Source organism: Pinus tabuliformis, chromosome 6, assembly GCF_031772625.1.
Source record: "Pinus tabuliformis cultivar Carrire ecotype Pingquan chromosome 6, CPIR1, whole genome shotgun sequence".
NCBI lineage: Eukaryota > Viridiplantae > Streptophyta > Pinopsida > Pinales > Pinaceae > Pinus > Pinus tabuliformis.
In genome coordinates this window covers 1,804,069,456-1,804,093,734 of record NC_142292.1, presented here as the reverse complement: position 1 = coordinate 1,804,093,734, position 24,279 = coordinate 1,804,069,456, and positions in this window count along the sequence as shown.

Here is a 24,279-nt window from a genome sequence, read left to right as displayed (position 1 = left end):
AACAACTAATTTTAGGGTTTGATGAGTCCTAAATCACTGATCTGAATGTTGGGATTTGATGTGGCCAAATTGATCTGTAACAGTTGCCCACTAAAGCATGAAGTTGGAAAAATGCCAATGTCGAATGAAATGCTTTACGATGTGATGAGGAGGTATTGAAATGGAAGGTGACCTGCATCAATTACAATACATATATCATGATATTTGATTTTACATGAATAGCTGAGGGAAGGCATACCCATGCTCAGCTTATAAACTTTCATTACATGTACATAAACAGTCATCTACAGATATAGACCCATGATTGGAATGACTATCAATGTAAATCCATTGTACATATGATTTAGTACTCCTGATATCGCAGCCCAGATGGATGAAACTAGATCCAGGGTCTTCAATATCATTCAACCGTTCCTCCAAGTACGAGTCTAACCATGTGAATATGTGATCTGAAGTCAAACATGGGAAGACACCAGCTGATGATGTAAGATGTTAACAAATGCGAGAGAAATCAACAATAATGATAATGATCCTCAAGGTACTACAGTAAATTCTGCATGGTGTGAATGGATGATTTGATGTCGAACGCCAAACAAAGCCTTTTGGTCAAAGGCCATTGATGTATGCCTATCACTGAAATCGAGAAACCTGCCATTGATGCATGCAAGCCTCAAGGTACTGAATGGGTGTTTCTAAGTCAACTTCTTAGATAATGAGTTGATGGCGACAAGAAGTGACTCGTCGTAGGAGGGCCTTGATGTATCCCACATCAACAACACGAAATGATTGTAGTGATTTTAGAGATGGAATTTTACTGACGAAACAAAGTTCATGAAAGGCGGTCATGAAAATGAAGGTTTATGGTGTTGTAAAAGATGGATTTTGACTGAATGACTTCTCTTGAGCATGTCAGCAACACCAAATTGAATTGGAAGCGTTGACCCAAAACAAATCAATGGATGGTATGATAGAGTAATGGTGTGATAACCATCAAGCTAATAACCCAACCCAGATAGTCACGGTGATGGAGTGAAAGTGTCATGTTCAAGAGCGACCTGCTACCATGAAGTGGTTTTCCCCTTTTTCCATTTTCCCTAGTCATTGCTGACCAGTACCTCTTTATTTTTATCAAGCTTGAGGAGGATAACATATGCTTGTTGTATAATTTCACCCTTCGGGTGAATCCATCACTATTTGATGTTTTAAAGAGTCTAGCGAGGGTGAAACTCAGTCTTGTCTAGATGGACAAGTTTGTCACTATTTGATGTTTTTAACAAGTTTAACGAAAAACATAACTCGGTCCTTGTCATGTTTAGAGATTTTGAAAAGGTACAAAAAGAAAACTCCACAAGTTCTTTTTCGTAAATTAATCTCTCAAGTCCGAAAAAGTGTAAAATAATACAAGAGAGATATCATTTCCAATCCATTAACGAGCTGAAAAGGACAAGCACTCGACAATATTTTCATGTTTAAAGAGTCTGAAAAGAGCTTAAGGAGGACTCCACTTTGAGGAATGAGTGATGTCTAGGGTAGCAACTAGTTCCGGTGATTTTGGAACTTCTCAAAACATGTTGATTTATGTGAAGAGGTTGGCTAATAAGACCACTCATTGCAACTGTTCCTCAAAAAAGGGTAAAACAACCAAGTGAAAGCGTATGATCGGCTAAAGGGATGGTGGCGATGGGAGGAAAACAACCAAGGCTCATCTAACGAAAGAGGCTGATAGAATGGCAATCACGGGGGTTAAAAATGGAAATGGGTTCATTTTTAGACAAGCTTGAACCATAGGGAACTACGCTTGGATTCAGTTTCATGTTTACACAAGATTGAAACGAAAAACTATGCTTGGATTCAGTTTCATTTTTAGACAAGCTTGAACTGAAGAACTATGCTTGAAACTAGTTTACATGCCCCCAGCATGATGAAAGGGAGAGTCTCCTGTAACCAGATGGAAGTCGTTGCAGTGAAGCAGGACGGTTATCCAACACCTTTTTGGCTTCGTCCAGATAGGGAAAAAAGGTGAATGGGGTGATTCCTTTCACATAACCTACAAAGAAACTTAACTTTACCATTAGGTGCATGGTTTTATGAGTCCTAAATCACTGATCTAAATGTTGGGATTTGATGTGCCCAAATGGATTTGTAACAAGATCACTAGTAATGTCAATGGTTCTCAAGGTACCACTAGTACAATCCACGAATTCTAAAGAATGATCTGAAGTTGAACACCCATGAAATCACCCAATCGAAGGCCAATGATGAAATCCTGATTCGAATGTCAATAACTTTCCATTAAGGCATGCAAGCTCCAAGGTACCAAAAAGGAGTCTCTAGGTCAGCTTCTCGGATAATGAGCTGAAGTCGATAGGAAGCGATCGGTCAAAGGAGGGCCATAATGCTTCCCACATCATCGACGCGAGACAAAGGAACAAGATGAATGTGGATGAGATAGAGATTTGAAGGAATGTGTGTAAGGATACAAACTGCCAAAGGATTAAATTCTTGAACATATCGGCGACACGACTCTGGAGTTTGGTAGAAATTTGGTACGAAGGGATCAAAGGTCATGATGATGCAGCAAGGATCAGATGGAATGAGGCAAAACTAATAACCCAAAACCTAGAAGGCCAATGAAAAGTGAGGATATCCCAACCCGACACAAAGCAGAAAGAGTGTCGATGTTCAAGAGCGACAAGCTGCTGTAATAATTAATATAACCAACAGATTACTTCCAAATTTTCCCCCACCATTTCTGGCGAGTACCCCAATTATTTTTGAAACACAAGCTTGAAGGGGATAGCATATGCTTGTAATGTAAGTTTGTCCTTCGGACAAATCCAACCTAGTCAGTTTTTAACGAGCCCTATGAAGGAGAAGCTCGGTCGCATCATCATGACAAGTCCAATGTCGTTAGATTTTAACGAGTCTGACATAAGTAAAACTCAGAGTATTTTTTCATATTTAGAGAGTTTGAAAAAGACATGGAAAAGGAAACTCCAAAGCTCCCTTTTCGTACATTTGTCCCTCGAATCCGAAAAGGTAGAAAACAATACCCAAGGGAACCTATTGACCGTGATAGATTAATGTATACCTCTTTCATAAGTAATCTATCCTAGTCCGTAAAAGGGGTAAACATGTACTAGGTAGATGATGCTTCATAGCCTTTAACGAGTACAAAGCGACAAGAGCTCTGCAATCTTTTCATGTTTTGAGAGTCAGAAAAGAGTTGAAAGCAGAACCCTGTTTTTATTCTCTTTAACGATTCAAAAAGGGAAAAAATACTCAGCAATCTTTTCATCTTCTACAAGTTAGAAAAAAGCTTAAAGGTGACTCGTCCTGGAGGAATGAGTGGTATAAAGGGTAGCAACTGGTTCCTACAATGGTGGAACTGCTCAAAACATGTAATGGTCAAGAGGCTGGCTAATAAAACCACTCATCGCTGCGGTCCCTCGGGAAAGGACAAACAACCAAGTGAAAGCATATGATTGGCCAAAGAGATGGTGGCGATGGAATGAAACAACCAAGGCTCATCTAGCAGAATTTAGCAGATAAAAAATGGCAATCACGAGGGTTAAAATTGGGCATGGGTTCATTTTTACACAAGCTTGATCCATGGAGAACTCTGCTTGGATTTGGTTTCATGTTTACACAAGCTTGAAATGAAAAACTATTCTTGCTATAAGATTGCATGCCCTTGGCATAATGGCACAATCGAGGTGCATGCCCCCCAAGCTTCATTTCAATTAACTAGGTGAATGGAATGAAGGTTCGCTTGCGAGATCTTGGAAAGACTCGACTGGGATTTTACGAGATCTTAATTAAAGACTCGATTTGGAAAGGGAGTTGCTTCATTTTTTAATGAGGTTGACATAGTAAAAGAACTATCCTCAAGACCCTTGTTTCATTTTTTAACGAGCTTGACACAAGACAAAGAACTATGCTCCGAACCCTTGTTTCATTTTTTAACGAGCTTGACACAAGACAAGGAACTATGCTCTGAACCCTTTGTTTCATTTTTTAACGAGGTTGACACAAGACAAGGAACTCTCCTCATCTCTTGTTTCATTTTTTAATGAGGTTGACACAAGACCAAGAACTATCCTCATTACCCCTTGTTTCATTTTTTAATGAGGTTGACACAAGAAAAGAACTGTCCTCATCTCTTGTTTCATTTTTTAATGAGGTTGACATAAGACCAAGAACTATCCTCATACCATTTGGTTCATTTTTTAATGAGGTTGACCCAGGAGCAAACTATCCTCGAACATCTATTCATGGACCATATGAGAACATGGCTCGCAAGAGGTCTTCACTAAACGAAAGGACCATGTTCCGAGAGGAATCCATGTCATTTGGTACCAAAGACAGATCAGGTTTCAATGCCCCCAGTACATAATGTACTATACCATCTGTGTGATCATCAACAGATGTGGAGACGAACGGGTAGTCATATAATTAACCTATGGTGGGGAAGGTACTACTTGTAAACAAGAGCCGATAAGGGATGATAGTTGCAAAGGAGGCACCTGGTGACCAATGAATGACAGTTGATCAATGGTCATTATTCTTCCTTCGTGCTGAAAACAAACCACACAGAAAAGTGAAGAAACAAGAGCTCCCATGACATAAACATAGTCGTGTCCAAGGAGGAGATTGAAATCTAATGAAACTTGGACTACCATCACATCTATATAGACAGTCTTTCCTCCCAAAATAATAGGGAATTGCAGAAGGATCCCCAAGGGTTGACTGGATCCTCCGTTGAAAGCCAACAGATTCTGGGTGACAAGCACAATTCGTGGGGAGCCCAAAGCTTGCCAAGTAGTGGAAGACATGATGCTAACAGGCGCACCTTCATCTAATATAGTGTCAGGTACTACCATATTATAGGCTTGTACTATGATCTGGAAAGGTATATAATATGGGAGGCAATAAGCAGTCAAGTGACTATAATCGAAGGAAACAACAGAACTACTTGGTGGGGGTAGCACATGATTGCCCCCATGCTCTGTAGGAATAGAAGAAGGACTCTCCTAAACAACCGGGATGGGAGGGTCACTCTTTGATTCATGAGAACCTGAGAAAATGACAAGAACATGAGCAGTATGATCACTATGCTCTTCCAGAACAGAGTGAGCAACGGGTGGCGGAACCAAGTTGACACTCTTTTTGACCAATGGTTGGTCGAGAATAGACACAAGAGATTCAGGCTCAGGAAGAGCAGGATGGGTAATAGATGAATCCAAGTCAATCTCTTTACCAACCGGGGTAGGGTTAGAAGAAAGCCTCTGATAACCAATAGGGAGTTTGGGTTGAGAGGCTGTAAGGTCTTCCAAAACTTTGGAAGCTTTATCCATAAGCGGACAAAGGTGAAGAATATTCTATCCTTCACATAACCTACATGGAAATCTAATCTTCCCTTTCTTCTTACCATTTCTAGCCAAGATTTTAGCATTGACATGATCTCTAGAGGTCGATGGGGATGGTCGATCTAGATTTTGAGACCATACCTCTAAGACTCTAGGAATACCAGGACAGTCTCGGAGGAGATGGTCACCCTTACACAACCTGCAAGGGAATTTGACCTTCCGTGGAGGATCAGAAGGTTTTCCGATGGGAGGTGCATTTGGAGTAACAGTTGCACGGTCAGCCCCTCGCTTAGCTGACTTCTTCTTCTTTGTCTTCTTCTTCTTCTTCTTAGCCTCCTGGTTACTAGATTTGAAACTTTCACCAGGCGAAGTAGAAGAGGAAGGTGAAGAAATAGGGGAAGAAGGTGAGGGATCAACCTTAGAATCATCATGTTGTGATTCGAATGAAGGAGACGGCGGGGCAGGAGTTGAGACACTCGGGATCACTAAGGTCAAAAATAACCAGACAGGTAAACCAATGGTTAACCCAGGAAGGGACAACGTTGCCATATAAGGAGCACCAACGTTTCCAAAAGAAGAAAAAGGACCAGGATTCCCTTCCAAGGGGAATCCTTGACTGGTAGACTCTGGAAATGTTGCCATTGGAATCGACCCTAAAGAATTACTAAGGAAGATCACTTTTACCAAGAATATTTCATGAGAAGTTAATTTTAGAACACTGAAACAAAAATTTGACTTTTCATGTTTTAAGAGTCGAGAAAAGGACAAAAGATGACTTTATCACTTTCGATTGGAAACGCGCTCGAAAGGACAAGTGCTCGGATGATCCTTTTACTTTTAAAGAGTCGAAAAGGAAGGAAAGTTACTGCTCTAGAACTCTAGGCAAAAGGTTTACTAGGTAAGCGTGAACTACAAAATACCTCTCGGTGAACCAAGAAATATGAGCAGGCAATCTCCCCGAATGTTGTGTTCAGTGTATCACATATGCAAGGAGGCCGACTCGGCCTCCTATGGATGACAGGATTGCAACCTAGTGGGGTCTCCCATCATATTCATGACAGTACAGGGAGCACAAGTCGGTACTAGCACTTATCAAATCATAAAAGGAGGAATCACCCAACCTCAGTGAAAACAACAGCCACTAGGTTTAAAGATGCTGGAACACATCTCTAGCCTAGACCTCTAGATAGGAGTGTTAAGTTTTAATGCTTTCTTAGGCTAATTCAATAAATTTTAACATTTGATCTTGAATTAGGTCTCAGTACCAAGGCCCTACCGAATGTAGCTTAAAAAGCTCCTACAATGAAACTAAATGAGAAAAGAAACCATTCTTTTTCAATGAACAACTAACTAAAGAAAAGTGAGAAGTTCATTTCAAATCAAGCAAATGCAAGAATGGTACTTTTCGTTATCTCGCAAGAAAACCAATCAAGAGGAAAGAGTTATGCTTCTATTTTTTACTAACGTGCAAGCAATCTAATTAAGAAAATGAAAAATATATCTTTTGCTTTTCAACGTCTAAATGTCAAGAATTTACTAATGCAAAAGATTGTTCTCATTTCCTAATGCAAAATGAATGCAATATTTTGATTTTTCAAATAAATGACAAGCAACCAAATGCAAAACTCAAAACAATGCTAGTTTTAAGCCTTTTCCGAATGAGACCATTCAATAAGCAAGGAGAAACATTCTACTCTAAAACGAATCAAAGACTCAAAACCAAGAAGATGTTTGTTTTTGCAAAACTGGAAAGCTTTCTCACTAACCAGGAAGCAATGTGATCTATGGCAAGTGAAGGAAGGAAACCAAATGAACAAGACTTGAAAATTTTGGTAACCAAACGTCACATACCAATCAGGAAGATGAAAAAACAATTAATAAAGAGAAGCCTCAAACAAAGAAAGGGATCATGCTAAACACAACCCAAAGATCCAAATGAACAAGTAACCCAAGAAAATCTAATGTTTCAAGAAACCCTAAGGTAAATAGGTCACACAGTTCAAGAGGAAAATTTGTGAGGGAATGAAACTCAGAATCAAATATTCTAGCAATCAACAATTTGACATACAGTAAAAGGCAGAAGAGAAGCTCAAAAGGATAGGACACACTGGCAAATCTGCAAATAAAACTTCAAAATTGAAACCTACAGGAATCTTCATAAGCATAAATTTGACAACATACACAAACAATAAAACATCGCACCTCCTTAACTAGCAACTTTGCAACGTCGTCACCAAAGTACACCAGTTAACAGCATCGAGCCGATTTCAGATCTCTTCGCGGCTGTGAGGCGATTTAATCACGCCAAACAACAGAAGGCGTAACTAATCAGATAGTGCAACTGTGACTATCTTCGCGACTGTCATAAAATAAACTACGGAAACCCTAAATCAAAGGAAAAAATTCAAAATCCAGCTGAGGGAAGGCCAGACCTATCACTTATGACAGAGGGAAGACTACCAGGAGTAGTCAAACAACCCATAACATGAAGAATTCATCCCAAAAGTAAAGGAGACAATAAATAAGCAAAACAAAATCAAATCAAGAGACAAAAGACAAAGGTTCCCCAGTATGGTTGCCAACTTGTGACACAGGCAAGTTCCCTCTGTGGACAGAGGCAACCCCTCTAGCCCTAGAGTGGGTCTAGTCACAGCAAAGACAATACCAAAGAAAATTTCTTTAGAAAGTTGATGCCATGAAGGCTTACCTTCAAACCGTCGTTCGATGAAGTTCCTGTTGTGTTGCTCCAGCTTTCATTCTTCTAATCACTTGTACCTGAAAACAACATACAGAACACAACCACGAACATAATAGAGTACGAAAAAAACTATCTACTTAAAGAGTCAAGGAGCTTCAAGCTATCATTATGCATTTCGACATACGATATAAGAAATAAGTTGTTGATTTGTATTAATGTAAATCAAAGTAGAACTTACAACCAAGCCTTGACGTCGTAAGTCTCCTGGAAGGGTCCTGTTAGCATGTCTCCACAAGCATTCACTCGTATATTGTCTCCCAAAAGATGAATAACTCTCTCTCCTACCCAAAAGGCTAATGCTAGAATACTCTTACAACCAAGTTAACTCCACTCAAAACCATCCCAAACTAAGTTACATGAGAGGCTACTTCCACACTCTAGAAAAAACTCTCTACTCTTACTATTGAATTCTTGAACTCTGAAGCTAGCTGATCTCAAACATGGAGGAAGTATTTATAGGAGTAGCTTCCATAAAATATGGGAGAAAGAGCTTATCCCTTTGAGAGGTTGCACAAAAGGTGGAACAACCATCCCAAAGGAGAGATGCGAGCTCATCTGATCCAACAACCAACCCTAGGACTGCCCATGAAGTTGTTACACTTCGAAGCTTCAACGAGTTGTTTAAAAAACTTTCCAAAAGTAGTTCATCATGAGTGCAACACGGAGAGAGAGCGACGACTTCGCTAGGGCTAGTGGAATATTGGCCATCTTCACGGGTGGAACAACTGTTGTCCCGCAATGACCTAAAAACATAAGTAAAAAAGGGTTTACTCTAGGAGAAGTAAACTGAGATATTCTTCCTGAGATGACAAGGAAGAAATTGACACATAATTTGCAACATGACACAAGGCAGATGTCAATAACATGGACCGGTAGTGTCCGAAATCATGGAATGCGGGGTCGGTGACAAACTACTATGTAACAATATGTCAAACATCAAAAAGAGACTTCGCCATCATATGGCTTTTTAGATAAAGTCTACATATCGAAAGACTAAAATCTTTTGAGCCATTATCAATGAAGGGGCTTCCACATGTGTGATGTCCATGTCATGTTGGAAGGCCATTGGATCACCTCAAGCTATTCTTTCACTGACTCTATTGATGGCATTTGATGGACATTCTCATATGCCGCATGGGATTATTCTAGCCTTTCCCATCTGTCTTGGGGGAAAGGTGGTAAATATTGAGGTAGAAATAGTCGATACGAATCTGGATTACAACCTCCTCTTAGGCAGGAATTAGATTTACGAGATGGATGTCATAGTTTCATCATTATTTCACATCCTTTGTTTTCCTCATGAGGGGAGGATTGTAAAATTTGATCAGATGGACTATTCTCCGGGTGACTCCCACACATCTTCTGATTCTACTGTTCCATTAGTGAACAATCCCAGGAAACCTGTAGAGAATTTAGGAGTTGGGATGTACTCTTCTTTAATGGGTATTTTTTATCTTCCTTCTCATATAGCTAGAATCAATGCTATTTCATCCTCCAAGGGGCCTTCTCAAACACAGTTCTTTCGAACTCATTATTTTTCGGACCCTTGGCATTTACCTTCGTCTAACACCACATTAGATGGAGGGTAGGTAGGTGAAATGGCATGTCCTATGTCTGCAACAAAAATTTCTTATCAATCTATTGTTAAATCTACAGACTCCCATCCTACTCCTTCCTCACCATAGGAGTTAGATGGAGATGTGGCTCCAGCCTGGACCCTTGACTCAACTTTGGCTCAGGATTGCTTAGATACAGTCTTACCATCTGAGGAAGCAATCCTAGAAGCAATGATGGGTGTTGATAAACCATGGTATGATCTACATCATCGTTCATGTTTCCTCCCTAATTTGCGAGAAATTGAGTCAAGTTTGTCCAATGCTTCTACTAGTGATGTTCATACAGTTTTAAACCCTTTGGCCCCAACACAGTTTTCTGTCGAAGGTAACATGTTTGTTATCTCATAAAATGTAGTGGTGAACATCTCTAGGAATCCTAGCATAATCGAAAATGTCTTCATCGGAGTTGACTGTTCCCCTAAAGAAATTCAAATTTATACCAATTTCTTCAAAGAGTTTCATGATGTATTTGCTTGGTCTTATGAGGAAATGCCTAGAATAGATCCTATTGTCCAACATGAGATCAAGACATACGAAAATGCTAAACCTATTCGTCAAAAACTTCGACCGGTTAACCCTAGAAAAGCAACAGCTATCAAAGCTGAAGTCGAAAAGCTGCTAAAGGCGGGTTTCATATACCTCATTCCTCTAACTGAGTGGGTCTCTAATCTAGTCCCTGTAGACAAAAAGCAAGGAACGATTCAAGTATGTATTGACTTTAGGGACCTAAATAAGGCTTGTCTGAAAGACAATTACCCCACGCCTTTTATTGATCAAATTATTGATGAATGTGCGAGAAATGAATTTTTTTCGTTCATGGATGGATTCTTTGGTTACAATCAAATTACTATCCGTCCAGAAGATCAGCACATAACAACCATTATTTTTACTTGGGGTACCTTTGCATACAAAAAGATGCCTTTTGGCCTCAAAAATGTTGGAGCCACCTTTCAGCAGGCCATGTCTTATGCTTTTCACGACATCAAACACATTACCGAAGCATATCTTGATGATCTAGCCGCTTGTTCTCGAAAGAGAATTCATCATCATAAGCACCTTCAGTTGATCTTTGAGCGGTGTCGTTTTTATAAAATCTAGTTGAATCCAAATAAGTGTGTTTTCGCAGTCACATCTAGTCAATTGTTAGGATTCATCGTGTCAATAGAGGAGATTTCTGTTGATCCCTTCAAGGTTGAGGCAATGCTTTAGTTGCCTCCCCTGTCTTCCATACGTCAACCTCAAAGTCTCCAATGAAAAGAAAATTTCCTGAGGAGATTTATAGCCAATTACGCCGAGATCACAAAAGGATTTATGCGTTTGCTTAAGAAATGGGTCCCCTTTTTATGGGATGATTTCGTGCAATGATCTTTTGATGCTTTGAAAAAATCATTAACCTCTACTCCTTTGTTGATTCCACCTTATTATAGCAGATATTTCCTCTTGTATCTCGCTGCACTCGAATCAACCAATGGTATGGTTCTGGTTTAGGAAGATGATGCCTTATGTGAGCATGCAATCTACTATCTAAGTTGAGGCTTGGTAGGTCCTAAACTACGCTATTCTCTAATCGAGAAATTAGCTTTAGCACCTATTCATGCTACCCAGGAACTTCGGCATTACATTCTGCTTTGAAAAACGTTCGTCTTAGCAGTCATCAACCATTTCAGTTTGTTCTCAGTAGGAAAGTGATTGGGGGAAAATATAATATATGGATTTTCATTTTGCAAGAATTCGATCTCGAATTCATGTCGGCTAAATCTAAGAAATCTTTAGTATTTGCAGCATTGATATCAGAGTTGCCTTATGAGAAAGAAATTATTCACAAGGAAAGTTTTCCTGATGAACACTTATTTCTTATTTCTTCACAAGATCCTTGGATGGGGATATCATTATATATCTCCAAACATCGAAGTTCCGACCCGCTTTTTCCAAAGATGAGCGGAGAAAGTTGGGTCACCTCGCTAAGAATTATGTTATTATAGGTGACACATTGTATTGTCACGTGATTGATTCAATCCTTAGACGTTGTTTAACCTTGGAATAATCTGAGTCAGTTCTTAATGATTACCATAGTGGAGCTTGTGGCGGTCATCTATCTGGGCTTGCAACAACCCAAAAAAATTTGCGAGCAAGCTACTTTTGGGCTTCGATCTTCAAATATTGTATTGAAGTGGTCAAAAAATGCAATCCTTATCAAGTCTATACTCAGAAAATGCGTGCACGTCTAGCTAATCTTTTCCCTATTATCACCATCAATCCTTTCACGAAGTGGGGCATTGATTCTACTACTTGTAATCCACCTTCAGTAGGAAATCACAAGTATATCATAGTGGTTGTAGACTACTTTACGAAGTGGGCTGAGGCCATGCCTACTTTTAAGAATGACAGTGAAATAGCGACCTTATTTCTCTTCAATCAAGTTATTTCCCGGTTTGGTATCCCTAAACAGATTGTCATTGATCATGGCAGTAATTTCCAAAATCAGATGATGTCCGAATTAGCTCTCAAGTTGGGTTTCCAGTAGGAGCATTCATCTCTGTATTATCCTCAGGCCAATGGGTAGGTTGAAGACATGAACAAATCCCTTAAAATCATCCTGCAAAGGGTGATTAACAAAGCTATATCAAATTGGCACATCATGTTGTATCTGGCACTTTGGGCATACCGAACATCAGTTAAGACTGCCACTAGCTTTACTCCTTTTCAACCAGTTTATGGGTTGGAATCTATCTTTCCTATTGAATGTGAAATTCCTTCCCTTAAACTAGTTGTTGAACTTCTTCTAGAGACTTCTAGTCTCGAGAAGCGCCTCGTTAATTTGGAGCATCTTGATGAGCAGCATCGAGATGCCACCATAATAAATGATGCCCATAAAAGGGGGGTAAAAAATCAATACGATAAAGTTGTCCGTCCTAGAAATCTTTCTGAAGGTGACCTTGTCCTGGTGTACCATCAAGACAAAGACGCCTTGGGGGAAGGCAAGTTTAAGTCTATGTGGTATGGAGTTTTGAAAAATGGAGCTTATGAATTAATTGACTTTGAAAGAAACAAGTTGGCGGAGCCCAAAAATGGGCTCTACCTTAAGAAGTACTTTGCTTAGGCTTCGGCCGAGCACTTAATTGTTTGTATATATTGTATGTTTGTACATATCTATCTATCAGTTTAGCGATGTCGATATTTTTTTATCTTCTTTTGCAAGTATTGATGGACGATTCAATATATTTAGGATTCGTTGATGGTGCGAGTAGGCATACCTGGAACCTTGCTTCCATAGCTTGGGTGATTTATTATCCATCTAGCTAGTTGATGGTTTCGAGAGGAGTATGTATCGGTCCTGCTTCGAATAATATTGCCGAATATACTATCGTTATTAATTTGCTATCTGAAGCGATATCTCTTGATATTGATTCGTTAGTGGTTTATTTAGACTCACAACTGGTGGTATCTCAGCTGAATAACATTTATCAGGTACAAGATCCTTATTTGTATCACCAATTTTTGAGAGTATGATTGTTGCAACGATCATTTATTTATATCACATATGTTCACATTCCACAATCAGAAAATTCCTTAGCTAATTCTATTGCTAATCAAGCATTGGACTGGCATATAAATCTTTCATTAAATTGAAAAACATCAAAAATAATCAAAGTATCATCTATATATATGATCATCATAAAATCGCATGTATATAAATAGACTGTTTGTGTCCAAAATAATATACAAAAATCAGGACAAAATTCCCTACAAAATTTGGGCTTATCCCCATCATCATGGCTAATTATAAAAAGATCTTATCATCTATCTGGTTGGCTCAGGGTGAGCAGCTAGAAAATAAACAACAGCATTAACCACACACTGGAAGAGTCACACCCAGTCCTATGGTACTCCTACCACATGACGCTGCATCTCCTCGGGTAAGTCCACTATCAATATCATGGGTACTTAGTGAGTCAGTCTCACCAAGTTCCTCTAAACTGCATGGAGAACTCTCTTTGTCTCAGCTACAGCCCCCTCAGCATCTCTTCCACAACGCCTATGTCAGGGAAATCCATCAGGTCTCACTAGTACCACATCTAAAACATGATCATATATTTTTTAAGTGTCTTGTCTCATAAAAAAATATTTTTAAGTTCATTTATATTCAAAATCCAAAAACTCTTAAGAAATTCAAAAAAAATCAAAAAATTGCTACCTATGGCGCCCCATGATGTATCTGGTGGTAATACTAAATCTGGATCTCCTCGAAAATCCATTCCAGTGTAGGGGTAGTCATCGACTGCGATGACTTGTTGATCCCACCATGCGAAAAACTAGTCATAAAAATTCGTCCTAGAGACATCATTGTTGGAATTATGATATAGGTGTTGTCCTTGATGGCAACTCACTCAGAGGTATGATACAGGTGTTCTCCTTAATGGCAACTCACTCAGATGATAGATCATAGTGCAGCAGGTCAAGAGAGAGGTATATGCAGGTTAACCTTGATGAAAGTGTGTATACACGTGGGTGAGTAGAACAAAAGGCGCGTATATGTACACACGCAGGTTCACAGAAGGAAAAGCGTGTACATGTTGGAAAACTAAGTTTTGGTCTGTGGTATTAGGTCCATGGTATTTTGGTATTGGTCTGTGGTATTTGGTCTGAAGTGTTGACCCCAGGTATTGGGTCCAAGGTATTGGTTCTACATGGTTTTGGACCATGGTATTGAGAGAAGCCTAAACCTATATAAAGAGAAGATCATTAGGCCAAGTGGGGTAAGTGATGAATATCTGATGAAGGGTGAGATCTAGTATGCTGGTTATGGGTTGGTGATGTTGTGCTTGATCTGAATCAAGGATGCACCTATGCGGTTGATGATGGATGATGGATCGGGATCATAAGGCTTGGAATGTATTATCATTATGTGGTTTGATCATGGATAGACTAGATCTGAATTATTGACAGATGTTTTATTGTATGAATGTTATGATCTGGGTATGACTGATGTCTGGAATAGCTGCAAAGTTCTGAGTTAATATTTGCATATGTTTATGTGGGTTCTCTTTGGTAAAAGAGCGTATGTACGTAGTTTTGATTCATCGTAGTAGCATATACATTATGAAGTATGATATTTGAAGTTGCATTTGGGTCTAGTTGTTATTGCAGAGTTCTGTGTTCTGGTTACTATGTTTTGACGATAGGGTTTCAGTGGTTCAGTATTGGGTGATTCAAAGATTGATGATGCAAGTGTAGTTGATGATTGTATTGCAGTGGTGATTGTTTTGTATTTATGGATCCAGTATGAAAATTTATGAAACGTGGTCCCTGGAAGAAAGAGAAGGTTGTAGCCTTCCGTAGGTCAGCACCTACATACTAGTACCTCAGCTAGTACAAGAGCCAGGGGGTTGGAGCTCCCTTCCAGTAGTAGCTGGAGAACGAGAGAAGGTTGTAGCCTTCTGCAGGTGGGTGCCTGCGTACTGGTATGAGTCTGCGCCAGTACAAGATTGTAAACAGGTTTTTCTTATATTAAAGAAAACAACAGCAGGTGGTTTTTGTCCCGCATTAGGTTTCCACCTTATATCATGGTGTTCATGTGTGCTTCTTATGTGTGATGATCTGTTCTGTTTTTACTGCACCTGTTTAGTGTTTATATGGTTAATGAAGTTCTGATGCACTGATGAAAGGTCAACATATAATGGATTAACTGAATCATAAGTTTACTGGATATACGCTAGATGCATTAAACATAATTGCGTGTACATGCGGGTTCCCTTAACTGAAGTAGCATATATGAATCTGAGTATGGAAATGAAAAATTTATTGATTTTCTAATACTAATTCACCCCCCCCCTCTCAGTATTATTTCCAACAATTGGTATCAGAGCAGGTCCTTCGGTAGAAGCTTGATCGCTTGAAGGAGATCCGTAGAATAATGGGAAATAAAGCGCGTCAGAAGAGGAAGACAACTCAAGAGAACAATGATAGCTTGCCGTTAAGTGGAAGCAAGTATTCAGATTCTGAATCACCTCAGATTGAAGATGAACAAGCAAATGAAGCATCAGATAAAATCATAGATCAACAATATCTACTTAGCAAAAGGGAGAGTGCCCTCAAGGAAGAAATTATCAGCTTAAAAGCTTAGGTGGAATGTGCCTTCAGAGTTCGTAAAATGCTACAGGAGCTGAACGAAAAACAAGAGAAAGAGATTTGCAAACTAAGGCAACAAGTGGAAGAAGGAAGAAAGTCTGAAGAAATTTTGAAGAAGCAATGCCTGGAAAAGGAAGAACAACATCAGGTTGAGGTAAATATCTTGAGAGGTAAATTAGAAGAAAAGGATAAACTATTACGATTTCAAGATAGTACTAAGATTTTGGATGATATTCTTAGTAGTCAAAGGTCGCCTGCTATCAAAACTAGACTTGGTTTTTATGAATTTGTTGAAGGTGAATCTAGCTCACAAGGTGAGGCAAGGAACTCTAATGAGAAATCTGAAATGCTCAACAAGAAGATGAGAGGACAACCCCATCAACAGCCAAGGAAAGAAATTTCTCCAAACTATGGAAGTGATAGACGATTATTTCCCCCGATGAACAATGTTGAATGTTATGTATGTCATAATCTTGGACATGTTGCAGCCAGATGCAGAAGAAGAATGGTTCCAGTCCATCACACAGAAAGATCATCACATTCCAGGTACTTCAAGGGATCTTGTTTTGCATGCAATATGTTTGGTCACAAAGCCATTGACTACTATAGGAGGAATATGAAACATGTAAGATGTTATGCATGTAACAAGCTTGGACATATAGCAAAGGAATGCAGGAGAAGATTTTGGGCACCATACCAAAAGGAGAAAACATCATCACAGTTGAAGATATGGAAGAAAAAGGAAGTACAGCCACAAAGATGTGAGATAGTAGAGTACACATACATGACAGACTCAGAGGAAGCTGAAAGTGTGGAACATCAATTTTCTAAATCTCATACGCATATTTCATGAAGACAAGTCGCGTATATACGCAAGTTAGATGCTGCACAGTCGCGTATATGATGTTCTGAAGAAAAGCAGCGGTACAGAAATCTGATATCGTTCAGTCACTGTTTGATGATGGCATGGCACAGGTTCAGGGGGAGCATATACTTCAAATAATGCATTGTTGGCATTATAGTTAGAAGTCTTTGGTGATGATGCTTATGTGACTAAATGATACATTTTGCTGGTCGGTCAAAAGAATGGTATTGCAGGTTACAGGGCTGGATGCTGATGATGCAGATCATATATGGTGTATGATAGTTGTTGAAGACTATCATGGTCTTGATTAGACTGCTGGTCTTTGATTTGTAACCCCACTATGCATGGGATGGATGATGTAATGTTTCTTAGTTTCAAGTCATGTATAAACTTTTGGTATATCCCCACTTGGTTGGGTGGATGAGTCAAAATGGTGTATCCCCACTTGTTTGGGAGATTGATGTATGTATGAGTCTTTAGGAAGGTCATTGGCAATGTATGTATAGAGTCATGTTATGCTTTTGCAGACCTTGCATGTGCTCAGGGGGAGCATGGACGGATTGGTACATCTTGGCATGTACAAAGGGGGAGCTCAATCAGAGATCTTAGCAGGTACTCAGGGGGAGTATGGACAGCAGAATGTATATCAAGAAAGAGAATATCTTGGTCCACCCTTTGCCCTTGATGTCAAAGGGGGAGAGTGACTTGGTGTGGTGGTTGCCATCAAGTCCAAAGGGGGAGATTGTTGGCATTATGATACAGGTGTTGTCCTTGATGGCAACTCACTCAGAGGTATGATACAGGTGTTGTCCTTAATGGCAACTCACTCAGATGACAGATCATAGTGTAGCAGGTCAAGAGAGAGGTATACGCAAGTTAACCTTGATGAAAGTGTGTATACACGTGGGTGAGCAGAACAAAAGGCGCATATACGTACACATGCAGGTTCACAGAAGGAAAAGCGTGTACATGTTGGAAAACTAAGTTTTGGTCCATGGTATTAGGTCCATGGTATTTTGGTATTGGTCCGTGGTATTTGGTCCTATTGTGGTCACCAACAACCCCCCTCTTTGTTTAGTATTAGCAATAATATCAAGCAAAGGGGGACCCTTAACAAAAAATCCCAAAAACATTTTTATCCAAATTTTTGTATTTAACTCCCTAAAAGCTAAATTCATCGCAGAGAGAGAGTGAAGAGTTTTCCTATGCGCATAAATAAGCTGCAAAGAAGCGATGTGAAATTCATCGCATCGCATATTTTGAAAGCTCCCTTAAAAGAAAATAAAAAGGAATCGCCGATGGCCGATATGCGACGTCGCATATCGCAAACGTCGCAAAAGCAGCACACAACGAGCAAATGAAAATTGCGATATTGCAATCTGCGATCTGCGATCCTACAAACTACGATTTTGCGATTTGCGATCTGCGATGAATGAAACTATTAATTGCTGCGATACGAATCGCAGAAACCACTCATCGCAAAGTTTCTTCGGCATGATCTGTAAACCCAAAATCGAGCGCTCACCTTAAGGGAAATTAATGATAGCACGCCTGAGTATCCAAAGATGATCGTGTTGCATTTTTCGAAGAGTCAAGTCGTTATGAGTGTCATGATTATGCATTCATTAGAGTTTAAAGCTTTCATGTCAATCTTTTCGTCATATCTCTTTTCCTTTACGTAAGCTGTAAAGATGTAACTGATATAAATCTATATGCAGGAAACATCTAAGGAAAAGGGGAGAACGCCAATACTTGAAGAACAGAGAGGAGATGCCTTCACAAATGAATGCCGCATGCAGCAGAGCCGCAGAGTCCAAAGTATCACTCCACAGACACCGATGAAAATATACTATCCAAGACTCAGAGTCAAAGGCGCACAAAAGCAGCATGTTTGCAAAAGATCCTGAAGCTCAGATTGGGTAAAGCAAAAAGAAAAACGCTGAAAAGGGATGATGCTTCAGAAAAGCCTGGAACAAAGAATGGAAGCAATTTTCAATACGTAAGATTGTTCAGGCAACAAAATCCCTAACTCATTGAGTCATTCACACGGCCGGAAACCGAAATAGCAATAGCACAATCAGTTTGAAAGAAATCTGGGTTATACTAAGTATACACACAGCAAAAAACACCCAGCCAGAGGAAGATTTTCAAAAATATCTTCTAGGTTGTCAGAAAGAGGTGCCAGCTTTTGTTATTTCTACTTTCATCGCCCGAGCAAAAGGAAAAGACAACCAGCCGACTCTTTCCAGGCGAACCTCACATTGCTTACAGCACTAAGGAGCAGATACAGAAACGGTTAGAAATTAGATTCAATTTTTAGAAATAAATTTGCTTTAGTGAAAGGGCGGTCATTTGAAGCCGTTCCCTAAATTTGTGTAATTAAGATTAGTTAGTTAGTAGTATTTAACCCTTCTCATGGCATTTGGAGAAGGGTCCGGAAATTTGTCAAAAAACTTGTCCTCAGAACATGCACTTTTGCACCCTCGGAGGGGTTTTTGATGAATGGATGGATCGAGATTTATTTATGTTTACATTTTAATGTCTGCTACTGATGTTGCACTTCTGTACTCTTAGTAGATGTTAGAAGTAAGTAGAGATAAATCGTTATTGCTTGAAGTTTGTGAGTGAAATCGGTCATAAATGGTACTTTTATCTCTTGATTAATTTCTGCTCATATTCTTAGAGTGATATACAGCTGATTTGTTTATATGTTAATGTATGAATGTCTGGATTACCATTTGGCACTTTTGTACGGTGGAATCATTTGTTTGTGCTTGACATATGAATAACTGATTATGCGATATGTTGTTCACAACTGTTTTGCCTAACTTTTTATGCAGAATGGTTCATCTTAATTGATTTATATTCTTATGATAGCTGAATGATCTTTATTACCAGTTGTTGTATGAAATCTTTTTAGATCGCATAATGAAAGAATTTTACCCCGGGTTAGTATAGATTAGATGTGTTGTTTTTGTTAGATTACAGTAGCATAGAGTCAGCTTAGAGTCTAGAATTAAATTAGTTTAAAATTACCTTAAGATTAGTATCTTCAAAATCTACACACACACACATCTTTTAGATTGGGAAGCTGGTCCCATCATCCCCAGTCGGAGCCGCTACACCAAACGGGCAAGGAGCCACCAACCAGGTTCCCGACCGGGTGGGTATCCCCCTTGTTGTTGACCCGATTTCGGGGCCCTCAACATATTTGGCGCTAGAAGGAGGGCACGAACTATGAATGGCAACTAAGTCAAAATCTAAATGCCATTCTGAGAGTAAATCACCCTCATCAACTCCCCCGACTTCTCCACTACGGTTAAACCCGGAGTTACAAGTCGCTCGAGTATCCACCACTGCTACCTACTCCAATATATCAGACCAACTCATTATTGAACCCCCTGAAATTCAAACTTTGATTCGTAAACTCCAGGGATTCTCTATTTTTTCTCATAGGTCTGATAAATCTAACAGCAGCGTGACTTTGCAGTACAATCCTGCTCACCCTCTGACCAGATTGAAGAGTGAAAAATTTGGTATTCAACCAAGTGAACTCCCTCTTCCTACTAGGAAAAGAGCAAGGAAAGCTCCACCAGAGTCTGACCGTGAGACTCTTTCATCCACTCCATCCATTTCAACACCCTCACCGCGAAGTCAACCACCCACGTCCTCATCCCAAATCACTCATCCATCTTCCACACTTCCTCTTCAATCATCAACGATCATAATACCTTCATCTTCTCAGCATCAGGGACCGTCTTCTGCACTCTCATTAACTAGCAGCTCAACGATGGCCCAGTCTCCATGGAACAATCCTGGGGCGGTTTTAATGCCTCCACCCCTGAGCCCAATACCGGCCCATCCTGAGAAGTGGCTACCTAAATTCAATCCAGAAACAGGCATGCTAGCTGAATAGCATATCAATAATTTCATGCTTTCTGTTAATCTCAACAGAGTTACCAACGAAGATGCTGCCGTCCGACTTTTTCCTTACAAAATGCAAGGAACAGCCGGGTCATGGTACTTCTCGTTACCTTCCGGGTCCATCACAAGTTGGGACATTTTTCAGAGTCAATTCCTCACCAAGTTTGGTGATGACAGATCAACAGCGACATTGATCAATGACCTATCTAATCTTAAAGCTGAGGCTAGAGAACCCATTAAAGATTTCAATTTACGGTTCAATAAGATCCTCAACAAGATTCCCGCTGCTTCTCAACCCAGCGAGGAAGTAAGATGTGAATGGTACATCACGGCCTTACCATCTAACTTGGCTATCTTCGTAGATAGGGCAAACAAGATGACTTTAGTTGAAAACTTAACTGAGGCGTTAGCAGTAGAAAAACGCGTAGTCGCCCTAGAAAAGAGATCTGCAATAGAAGAACGCAAATCTAAGAAGATCTCTTTCAAAGAAGACACCAAGAAGAAGCAAACGAAAGATCCTTTCGATATGGAAGGATTACAAAAGGTGTTGAAGGCCATGTCCAACGAGATGATTGACATAAGAAAGCAAGTAGCAGAAACTTCTTCAAAAAAGCCCTACAGATCTTTTAAAAGAAACCTTCCCATGGAGGTGAAACCACCCAATGCTGTCTCAAACGCCGAATCTGAAGAAGAAGAAGAAGAAGAGAATACCATTGAAGGGAAGACCGATGATGAAGAAGTTGTGGAACTACAAGGAATTTGGGATTTCATCCTCCCACAAGAAGAGGATCAAGAAGCATTTCCGGTTAACACACGAAGCAAAAATCAACTTGATCCTCCCCAAACTACCCCTAAACAGAAGGGCGCAAGCCCTGCAACAAAAGATAAGGTCGCAACAAAGAAAACAACCGCTAGAGCAACCCAATTTAGCCCAGTCCAATCAGATCAAGCACCTCCATCAAGAACACTAATAGTGTCGGATGAAATGGAGTATAACATTATCGATGACATGAAAAAGACTAGGGCTAATATCACTCTTTACGAATTGAGCAGATTGAAACATCAACAGAAAATAATGATGAAGGAATTACATGCCGTGCCTACTACATCTTTACCTACAGCTGTAGCTTCCCACAACATGGGAAGACCTCCAACCAACATGATCAATAAGATTGATCTGAATGACATTGCCTTGATTGGAGGAAGGTCAAGATCCCATACTCCTCCTTTTCTCCTCACTTATGAAATTTTCAATAAAAACGTACACAATTGCCTGATTGATTCTGGTGCTTCAACGAATATTCTACCCAGATCAATATGTGCCAAATTGAATGTTCAGCCTCAGAAATCTGCAGTGCGCATAGTTCAACTTGATCGATCTCAAGTCGAAGTGATTGGTGAACTTAACCAGGTGACCATAAGATTGTCGTCTAACCCGAAAGTATGTTAGGTTATCGACATTCTAGTAGCTGATATCCCTGAATTCTATGGTTTAATTCTTAGCAGGGATTGGTCCAAGAAACTCCACGGATATTTCTCAACCGACTGGTCGCACATGTGGTTACCCTACAATGGCAAACCCAATCAAATAAAGGTTGAACGAGAATTGCACCAAAAGTACATAGTGACAGAATTGGAAGGAGAGAACGAAGCAATAGCATACAACAGCAGTATCATAGGCAATTACTCGGTAGATTCTTTCCTCGACAATTTCAATGCTCACACTTCACCTTACTTAGAAAATTCAGTTGTGTCCCAGGTTGAAAAATTTTCCCAAACTGAGGATTCAAGGCGTTTTAATTTCTTAGATAGTTCTATAAATACATCTTTATTTTGGAAATTATATTTTGATGGCTCTAAATCTAACGAAGGAGCAGGAGCAGGATGCGTTCTGATTAACCCAGATGGGAACAAGACCATGCTTACATGCAGACTTGAGTTCGATTGCACAAACAATACAGCGGAATACGAAGCCTTGGTGCAAGGCCTATACAAAGCAATTGGCTTGAATGTTAAGTATCTTCAAGTCTTTGGAGATTCCGAAATTGTCGTCAAACAGGTACGTAACACCATACATTGCATGTCAAATCATTTAAAGCACTATCAATCTTTAGTACAAGATCTGACTTCACATTTCATAGCATTCAATATTTCGTCAATCCCAAGACTCCAAAATGCGAGCGCAGACCTGTTAGCTAACGTAGCCTCTAGACTGATTCCCTCCGAAGATTTTAGTCCCGATAGGTTTTCAATAGAATTAATCTTTAAACCATCCATCCCTGACAACATCACCAACTGGAGAGTATTCAATGACGATCCAGACATTGTAAATTTCCTCACTTCTGAAGGATCCTACTCAAATCAAATAATTGACGAAGACCATCATGATCACCAAATTCAGCAAAATAGCACTGATAACGCTATACCTAAATCGGTGGTTAAGTTAGAAGATTTATATGATTTGAAAAGTCGGTTTAAAAGGTTTGCCAATTCTAAACTCTACAGTTCAACTCTGAACTATGAATTAGTGAACCTAGGAACCGATCAGAAGCCACAAAACATTAATCTAGGCCACGGCCTGGCCCCTGAAGAAAAATCAGCATATATCTATCTTCTGAGACAATTCAAAAACGTTTTTGCGTGGAATTACGATGAGCTGAAAACATACAACACTTCTATCATTCAACACACTATCCCTATGATTAACAATGAAAAACCTGTCCAGCAGAAGCTCAGAAAAATTCACCCCAACTTCGAGAATCAGATAAAGACTGAGCTAAATAAATTGTTGAGAGCCAGAATAATTTTCCCCGTCAGACACTCCAAATGGGTATCCAATATGGTGCCTATTAGGAAGAAAAACGGAGATATTAGAATCTGTATTGATTTCCGGAATCTCAACAAAGCCTGTCAGAAGGATAATTTTCCCCTCCCACCTATGGAGCAAATACTACAGGCAGTAGCGGGCTCAGAATTAATGTCTTTCCTGGATGGATTTTCAGGATACAATCAAGTGCTGGTGCATCCCGATGATCAGTTGAAAACCACATTCCGAACCAAGTGGGGCACATACGCATATCGGAAGATGCCATTTGGTCTGATCAATGCCAGCGCTACCTTTCAGAGAGCCATGGACATCGCATTTAAAGATTTGGTCAATAAATCGGTAGTGATTTACCTGGATGATATAACAGTGTACTCCAAGAAGCGAAGCGACCATCTCAAAGATTTGAAACAGATCTTTCAAAGATGCTTAAGGTATGGAATTTCGCTTAACCCAAAGAAATATTTTTTCGCATTAAGTGAATGGAAATTGCTCGGATTCATAGTGTCGAAATCGGGTATTCACATTGAACCTGACAGAATCAAAGAAATTTCCGAAATATCCATACCCCATAACAAAAAGGCCATGCAATCTTTCCTTGGACAAATCAATTTTGTAAAAAGGTTTGTCCCCGATTTTTCACGTATTATTTCTCCTTTACAAAATATGATAAAAAACAATTCAAATTTTAAATGGGGCATAAATGAGCACGAAGCATTCAACTTGATCAAACAAGCTATCATCAACGCTCCATCTTTAGCTACCCCAAATTTTTCAGAATCTTTCATCTTATA